The sequence below is a fragment of the Sinocyclocheilus rhinocerous genome, unplaced genomic scaffold (assembly GCF_001515625.1).
Source record: "Sinocyclocheilus rhinocerous isolate Xijiao unplaced genomic scaffold, SAMN03320098_v1.1 scaffold3477, whole genome shotgun sequence".
NCBI lineage: Eukaryota > Metazoa > Chordata > Actinopteri > Cypriniformes > Cyprinidae > Sinocyclocheilus > Sinocyclocheilus rhinocerous.
The window spans coordinates 24,040-33,753 of NW_015667279.1; the positions used below are offsets into that span (position 1 = coordinate 24,040).

The following is a 9,714-nucleotide window of genomic DNA, read 5'->3' on the forward strand; positions in this document are numbered from 1 at the left end:
AAGTCCACGGTATAGTTCGAACACCGGGTTTATAGCAACCCCACCCTTCATATTAATTGTTATTAATCACTGCTTACACCTGCTATAAACCTTATTTACATCATATGAGTAGATCCAAACATATATACAAAATAATGAAGAACTCGGTAACAGTTCACAAGTTTACAAAGCACATTAATATTCATTGACATAATAAACTGACAAACTGAATGATTCTTGTTGGTGTCTTGATTTAAACATTCAGTGTGATGAAATAAATGTGACAGATAAATAAAAGTGACAGAATTTGAAAGTTTAAGCTTTGTTAAGTAACCTGCTGTATTGTTACTTCTGGATTTGAATTCTTGATAAATTTGTCAGTGTCTTTGCTTTAGAGTTCCGGCTAACACATTGGCACTATATAGGCTACTTAGACTGTAGAGTTTATCGGGTTTTTCGTTTAGAACAACAGTGTGTTGGTGACCAACCTAAATTCGGGTCAGCCTCAACCTCTGATTGTAATATTATTCTAACTAAGAGTACGCGAGAAATCACGGCATGATTATATAAAGTTACTTAGAGGAAGTTAAGTTGGTCAACTTGGTTCTATAGTAATGGTCACGACCTCTGTTAGATATAGTTTTACCTTAAGTGTGTACAGATCTATGGGGACTAAATAAAAGTATTCTAGAATGAGCAAAGTATTGCATGGTCCATCCAGAATATTAGTTAATCGCCTCTGTCTAATGACCAAGACTGACGAGTTTGTGAATATGAGATCCGTATACCGGCCGGTACTAGACCCAAAGTGTTATAGGAATAAGATTAATGAGATTCAATACGATTAAAGAGCGAAACAGAATAATAAAATGTCAGGATAATAATAATTAGAAATGAAAAAACAACCAATTGGCATTTCAGCCTAAATTCGAGGTCATAATAAAATGGAGTCAGATTAGAGTTTAACTTAAATTAAATAACTTTGCGCGCCGAAAAGACCGAACACGCAAGAAACCTTCAGCCAGCATTGGATACCTCCATTGGACCAATCACGTGAGCCTTTGCGTGGCTGAATGAGCGACATGTATATAACGTATAATAACATGTATATCATAATAAAATTGACAGAATTTGAAAGTTTAAACCTTGTTTTGTATCAAAAGGAACCTGCTGTCTTGTCTGTCGGCGTGTTGTCAAAGTTTTTTTTTTTTCCACTGCATGAGAAAATGGAAGACGGCATAAGGGCAGTGTCAACTGCATGAGTCAAATGCATGATAGTTTACAGCCCTGAATATTTTACCTCACAGTGGAAATGAAAGAGACATTTGATATCTATCTCAGAGTGGTGTGCAGAGGAAGAGTGAGCCTTCCATCATGCTCGTCTGATTGGCTGTTATTAGTGACTGATTTTGTTGCGTGCTGTAGCTGTATTGTGTCTGGTGTAGATGAATTGCTTGTCAGTAGAACTTAATCACATCTTGTTAGGACACGGTGTAAAGGTGTAGGTGTAAGTATATTATATATAGCTAGTCAGAAGGAAGCTTTAACATTGTTTTTATTTTTTTGTATTTAAGAACCCTTGTTTTTGGGAAGTGAGAGCAAAGCTGTGGTTTTGGTTTAGATGTGGGAGGTGTCGATGTAGCCCGTTCTTCAGTCAGATCATTTATGAAAGAAGAATCTGCGATTTCCAGACAAAGAATTTGATGATGGATGGATCAAGCTTCAATTCAACATCTAACAGCACTGCTGTAGGTCCAGAGAAGATCGCTCCTGCTGTAGTTCTGGGTTTGTGCTGTTTGGTTGGTTTGCCAAGCAACATTGCAGTAATCATCAGCATTGCTCGTGAGTGGAACAGAAATCTGAGCTTCACCTTAAAGCTAATGCTAAACCTTGCGGTCTCTGATGCTTTGACCCTTTGCTTGGCTCCTTTTGTGCTGTATGGAGTACTGTTTGGATGGAAATTTGGCCTTTGGTCTTGTAAGTTCCTGTTTTTTTTGAGTCACTGGAGTCTGTATGTTGCTGTTCAGACTGTCACATCCATGAGCGTGCACCGCTATCACAATGTCATCAAGTCGAGAGTCACTAACAGGATGATACTCCGGAGATTGGAAAGACGGCACAGGTGCCTTCAGCTGATTGGCATCTGGATTCTAGCCTTTGCTTTTTCCCTACCAGTATTTTTTACTCAAGGACTCAAAGACAAGAATGGATTGCTAAGATGTCAGCGGACAATGGAGTCACAGTCTGTAAAAGTGACTGTTTTGCTTTTTGAGATCCTGTTGGGGTTTATCATTCCATTTTTGACAATGTTTGACATGTTATCTCTGGTTGCTCAAAGGGTTGAGTCTAAAGCGCTCCAGTCTAACTAGAGCTCCACAGGACCAGGAACCCAGAAACCAGGGGACAAATGTTAGGACTTACAAGAAGAGGCTTGTGATCAGCATCGTTGTGGCTTTCTTTCTGTTTTGGACTCCTGTGCACATTATCAATGTGATTGATATAGTCACTACTCTGACTAAAACATCTCATCCAGATGTTCATTCCCAACTGAAGTCCTTCCGCCGAGTATATGGTGATACAAGCAAGACTCTGGCTTTGCTGAACTGCTGTCTGAATCCTTTTCTTTATGTTTTCTTTTCAGGAAATGTCATAAAATGTACTAAGTAGAACCCACATTTGTTTATTTCACAGTTACATATTCAAATAATTATTTTTAAGTTGTAAACCTCGTCTGATAATTTGAGATCAGTTTGTTTCAAAAATGTCTTCTCTGTTGTAAAAAGCTGCATTAATGCAATTCTGAAATCTGTGAACTGCCAAAGGATCATCTATGTGAATCAATAAATGCTTACCATAATCATAAACACATTGAGGGTTAATATGTCTTGTTCACAATTATTTAAATGATTTTTAATTTCTTTAATTTGTGAATGTTTTTCATGTTGCATTTTGCATTTCTGGTAAGAAAAATCGCTCTTTCAATCTTTAGAAAGATTAAAACATTTTTTAAAATAATTTATACAAACAACCCTGTAATGAATTTGGTAGCTGCAGAGTGCAGTGTTATTAGTTCATATTATTTGAATGACCACACTGTATAGATGATGCACATTTAGCTACAGTATAGAGTTCTGTTTCCTTCCTCTTTCTTTACAGTAATAGTAGACTTTATTTGCAGCTATAGTGTCTTATAAATGCTTTCCCACTAATAGCATACTGGCAGGCAGATGAGTAGGCCTACCAGACATGTGATTGGCATGATGATCAGTATGCATTATCAGTGCACATCTGTATTACATTGAGAACCATTTGAACAATATGAAAATGTATTAAATGTATATGTTTTCAATTAACTGGTATCACTAAAAACATGATTAATAGCAAGATGGACTGGAATTAATTTTTTTAATGAAAATATATTAAACATATATTTCCAGTTATGCAATTTACAGTAACATATATGTCAATATCATTCAAATCCTTGAACACAGATCTGAGAACAGATTAACAGTACAACATATATCAGGTCACCGTCTGGCTTAAATACTTCTTTTTTCATTCTTTTTTTTTTCAACTGGATAAGGATTTTGACTATATGCACAACAACATGTTGCAGTACTTAAAAAGTTTAATAAGTTTCATTAAACTACTTTTCTGACATATTCTTAAATTTAGAATACAACCAACAGGGAGCTAAAAGACAAGGTGAGGGAAGTCGAGGCAGGTGGTTCAGATCTCCATTCAGAAACAGATGCAATGGAGGAAGAGTTTAAACAAGCTGGTTTTGGATATAGTACATTTGTGCACTGTCTATGTTGGATGTGGTGCGTTATCTGAGAGACAAGGGATAAAAATGAAATCAGGGACACTCAGGATGTGGCCACAATGCACCTGTCCAGCAGGAAGTGGCACTACAGTGGAGGTCAAATGATGCTGAAAGACTAAACATTGGCTCTTCTTAGGAACATAATCAGATCTCAAATAATGACGTGATATGTTTACAAACTAGCCTAAACATGCCAAAGGGGCATAGCCATAAACAGGCATTTGAGAGCTTACAGGCAGGGAATATTTCATGAAATATTTCATTTTCACAAAATGTTCCAAAGGTAGTCCAAATCTGATGTGTTCTCCACCGCTTCTTGTTGCTTTGCATCGGTAAATATGGGTAAATAAGTCATCTGTACTCTCACAGTAAATAAGAAGAATGTCTCAGGTCTGCCAACTGGCTCACTCCCAGCATGCTTTGTGTTCAGCCTCTTTGAACAACAGCAACAGCAAGAGGATAAACGTTAAATGCCATTTTTGCTTCCAACAGGCACAATTCATTAAAAAAAGCCTCCATTGTTGATCTTCTATGGAAATGGTTGTACTTCTACATACACTTTTAAATTTTTAAACACCTTTAGTCAGCATCTCATAATAATAATAATGATGACAATAATAATAATCAGAACAATAATTACAGTTTAGCTATAATAATGCATAATGTCTTAAATCTACTCTTTAGATATTTTCCTTCTCTTTCTCCTCCCTGGTTCAAAAAGTTCCTCAACCGCCTGCATTCACCCCGTTACATTGTCCCCGACATACAGCAACTTAAATATTTACAATGATTCATTTACAACCAATGGCTCTGCCCATTAATCATTTTGTCCTTGTTGGAGATAAAAAGCTCGTGGCACAGGGTACATTTGTCCAGTGAGTTTAAAACAGGCTCTGTGCCTGTGCTGTCCCGCGGCACGTTCACCCCTGCACTCACATGGCCAGTAGCTGATTGAGCGCCATGTGGAACTGCTGTGTGCAGCCCGCGAGCTCCCGCACCCTTTCCGTCATGTCTCTGGCGGCCCCCGGTGAGGGGTACTGCAGGGCTGCCGTCTTGGTGCTGACCACAATGTCTTTGAGCTTTTCGCAGAGCGTGTTGCTGTGCTGGGCCACCCTGGTGCGAACCTCGGGAGACTTGGCTTGCCTGGAGAGCGTGTCTCCGATGAAGACGAGCTTGTGAGCGCTGAGGATGACGAATTTGCTGTGGGCGACGAAGATTTTGGGCGGCTGGTTGTTGTTGATGGAGGAGTAGAACGCGTCGATGGCGTTGGAAACAGAAATCAAATGCCCATTCAAACATGCCCTCTACAATTATTACCTACAATTTTTCTAAGTAAAAACAGTGTGGTAGAAATAAGCTAACATGGTCAGTCACAGCTTTCACAAAGTTTCAAAAAATATAAAATACTATATTATATATAACATTGTTTTCATAATATCAAATTATACAATTTATAATAAAATCAAATAATGATATATACTGAAAAATAATATCAATAATAATAAATAAAATATATAGATATTAAATAAATATAAATAATATACTCTGGGGTCTGTTTGCACCGCTAGACCAATCCTTAAGCATACTGAAAAAAATAAGATGTTAGTATTTTATTTTTTTTATTTCATATTTTCTTGTTTGGCCTAAGGCCAACTGAAAAAAATGAGCTACAACTGCCACTGAAAAGAAAAAAAGTTGAAGAAATATCTCTGTGATTGAACAGAATTCATCTTATCGGCACAGTTTCACTGGAAGTTTTGACAGAACCACACAGCAGACGTGCAACAGAAGATGTATGTGGGCTTTAAGGAAAAGCAGGTCTGCACATGCATTCGGAGTGATTGATGAAAAGGCCTGAGGCTGACACATTTAGGATTACAGGCAGAGCCCATGTAAAGATGTATGCGGACCATTGATCATATCAATGACTGAGAACATACACCTGTATCCTGTTCTCAAAAGGAAACGATTGAATGTTTTGCAATGATTTTACATGTAGCGTACCTGTAAATGAACATAGTCGTAATCCTCCATCCAACCCTCCTCTGTCGTCTCGTACGGCCTGTCTGGAGTCTCTTCCTCAGCTGAGAATTTGGGAGGAGAGGGTAATGGGCGGGACTGGATGTTGGCCCGTTCAGGTGTGCCTGACTGATAGGCTGAGATGTTGTTGTTGTTGGTCAGCTGACCCAGCACGTCACCAGTATGAGGAACGGGCGGCAACGGCAGTTGCTGCTGTTTGTTTGTCCGTTTGAAGAGCAAAGATGCATTGCCATGGAGAAACGATGCTAACTGCTTGGTGTCATCAGGCACACCTCGGGCACACATGACCAGCCGGTCTAGGTCGTCCCCACCTGTGCCTGTAGAAGGTGCCATCAGAGCTGCGGGGGACCAGCCCAAGGTGTCCAGCGCCTGACTGTACCTCACCAGACCTTGGAAGGCCTCCTCCATCTTCTGCACCTGCTTGCTGAGCTTGGTCTGCAGTGTGCGGTCGGTGGCCTGGGTGGCGTTGGCCACGGCTCCTCTAGCGAACTCCAGCAGGTCCCTGACAGCCACACGAATGCGGTCCACGGCCTGTCGGATGGCAGGGAGGTTGGACTCCATCTGAGTGGGGCTGCGCCAGTTCCCACTGATGAATGACATGAGGAGGGACACCGAGCTCTCCACGGCCTGTTGATGACGGGACAGCCGCTCCATGGCCTGGTCTAGATCCAGAAGCAGCAGGCGGCCGGGACCAGAAGATTCCCGCACCGGCACCATGTCCAGAGAGGACGTTGAGAGGTTACTGTGGGTGCTTCCCGTGCTGGACGCCGACAGGCGTTTGAAGCTCACAGTGAGCTCCTCGGTGGCCGCTGCGTCACGCACCACCTGCGGAGGCACATCGTACACATAATCGGCCGATTCTTCACCCGCTGGTCGCTCGCGGGGGAAGTCATACACATCTGCAGGGTGGTGGTCCTGTGGGCCGCCCTTTCGAAGGCTGGCAGGGATGTCATAGATCTCCTGGCCCTCAGGCTGTCGTTTTCCTATTGGCTGAGGTGGAGGAACATCGTAGACGTCCTCTGGTATGGGAGGCTCGGGACCGCATGGGATCTGAGACAGATAGGCCTGGTTCTGATTCTCCAGACTCTTCATCTTGGCAAAGTGAGGAGGAACGTCGTACGTTTCCTCCCTGACTGGACCATCTGGAACATCTTTGCTGACAGATGGAGGAATGTCATATACCTGTAAAGAGGAATAATGTGTTTACCAAAACTAGCCTTGCAAAATCATAACTGAACTCATTATGGATGTACAGATATTGAAATTCTGGCCAATACTGATAAGCTGATAATCAGTCAATCATTTTAAATGTTAAAGTGAATTTAGGCATCATTCACAACATTATAATGTTTACTAAATATTAAAATATTAAAAATGGATATGCATTTTGAAATTTGCTAAAGGCATTTAACAGTGTTATTCAATTATTGGTGTTTTTAAAGATCAACTTAAACTAAGCTCTAGAAGTCGGCAAATGTTATCTAAATGTAAAAATAGAGGAAATGAAAATGAACAATGTCTAAAATTGAATGATAACCAATAGACACTTTTCACAGACTGTGATAACATCGTAAATCTAGCTTCTTTTTTTTTTAATTTAAAAAAAAATCTATATACATTTATAACGCTGTACTTTGTTTTTTATGACCTTGGTATTAAAATACAGGAAACTAGATAATGCTGATGGTGGCAGATTTGACATCTTTATCACTTCTGACCAATATAATCAATCCCTCAATACTTTTTTCCACTTTAGGAAAGTCATATAAATACTTTTGTGGACTTTTCTTTGCTATTAGAGCAGATCGGAACACAAAAACATATATTTGTTGAAGTTTCCCTTCGCCATTATAGAAGTTTACCAAACAATAATGACTTCTGCTTCTGAAAACCCCTTAAATGTGAAAAGGGTCCATATGGAACCCAAATATTGTGCACTTCTTGAATTAATTTAAAAGTTATACACACTTAGGATTTGCTAAATGAACACAGTTTGAATGTGTTCCAAGTAGGGTTGGGCCGATAGACGATGCCATCGTCCATCGCCGATGGCTGATAGACATCACGATGTTGAGTCGACATCATGACACCCCCCCCCATACCCCCCACAACCCGCCCATCCCAATACCGTGTTCGGAAAGAAAATGACGTGCATACGGAACCCCTAAAGGGAATAAATAGAGACGGGAGGAAAATACATATTTTAATAATTTCTCTCGCAGTTATATCAATGGGTAACTATACTGTATATAAATTGTGGGCACCAGGGAGCCGCTATTATGCCTGGCATTGAAACTACTTTTGAATGCACGATCGCTTTTTAGTTTCACTTTCGAGATTCGCGATCGCACGTACTATGGAGCGGCAGTACTTACCACACATTTTACAAGATTAGATGTTTGTCAGTGGTGCTGAGGATCTGCAAATCATTCGCCATCGTCATCGTCTCTCGTTACTCTGTTTATGTGGTAAGTGAAATTTTATGTACTGTAATGTAACAGGCAATTGTTTTCTGAATACAGATTCACGCTTCGGGTACCCCCCCGAAATTGAAATTAATCTATTAGGGAGGGGCTGTGCATTTGTTACTGTCTGTTTCTCTCGTTTATTTTACATCCCAGGGCCCCTGATTCCTTTCTACTTTCTCCTACATACTTTGTCCTTTTTTGTCTTTTTCTCCCTCTTCCTTCCGTCCCTTGTTTTTTGTGCATGTTGGAGCAGAATTGGGATTGAGGCAGTTGGATGAATGGGGGTCGGAGGGAACACAGGTACACCGGATAGGGGACACACTCCCACTGATGTGGAGAGATTACAGGAGCACGGCCTCAGACAGGAACAGCTGGAGGAAATCAGCAGTGCTGCAGAGATGCTGACCTCCACCTTCACCCACAATCTCTCTCTCTCTTTGCTACCTGTCCAGTGGCTCTGTGGTCAGGCTGAGATTTTGAACATGTGTGATAGTAAAGGAGTTTTTGTGTGTGTGTGTGTGTGTGTGTATCGGTTTTTCTATTCTGGCGGGGGCTTAAACCTGAATACACACAGACTCATGGGGACTCATGTCAAGGTGGGGACCTAAATTGAGGTCCCCACGGGTAAACAAGCTAATAAATCAATCAGAATGAAGTTTTTTGAAAATCTAAAAATGCAGAAAGTTTCCTGTAAGGGGTAGGTTTAGGTGTAGGGTTGGTGTAGGGCAATAGAATATACGGTCTGTACAGTAGAAAAACCATTACGCCTATGGAGAGTCCCCACAAGGATAGCTGACCAGACATGTGTGTGTGTGTGTGTGTGTGTACACACATCTCAAGTGATTGAACTCAAATAGTTTAAAGGGATAGTTTACCCCAAATGGAAATTTTGTCATTATTTACTCGTCGTCATTTTGTTCCAAACCTTTATGACTTTATTTCATAAAGGAATGTTCACTTTCATTTTATAGAAATAAAATGTGATGAACTTGAATGGTGAGAATATCAGTTCCTGACATTCAACATCTCTTGTGTGTGTGTGTGTGTGTGTGTGTGTGTGGAGAGCCTTTAGCGGAGGTATGCAGAGCTACTAAAGCCTTCCATGTCTTCATAAAAATGACCATTATAACAACAAGAACAAAGATCACATTGTGTGAAATACTATAAACGTCACCAGCTATGTTGTCCTGTGGCAAACTACTCTGTACTGTCATTATTTTAGTGATTCATGTCACCGTAACATACACTACTGTACAAAAGTTTGTGGTCAGTATGATTTGTTAATGTTTTTGATGTCTTTTATGTACACCAAGGCTGCAGTTATTTGAAAAAAAATAAATAAATAAATAAAAAAATTTAAAAAAAAAAATATATATATATATGGCTTACTATATGGCTTAT

General features: G+C 40.2%; 1 pseudogene; it reads right to left on the reverse strand.

The window, feature by feature from the left end:
• Positions 1 to 3,371: 3,371 nt before the first annotated feature.
• Positions 3,372 to 9,714, reverse strand: part of LOC107733568 (breast cancer anti-estrogen resistance protein 1-like) — a 105,560-nt pseudogene continuing 99,217 nt past the window's right edge.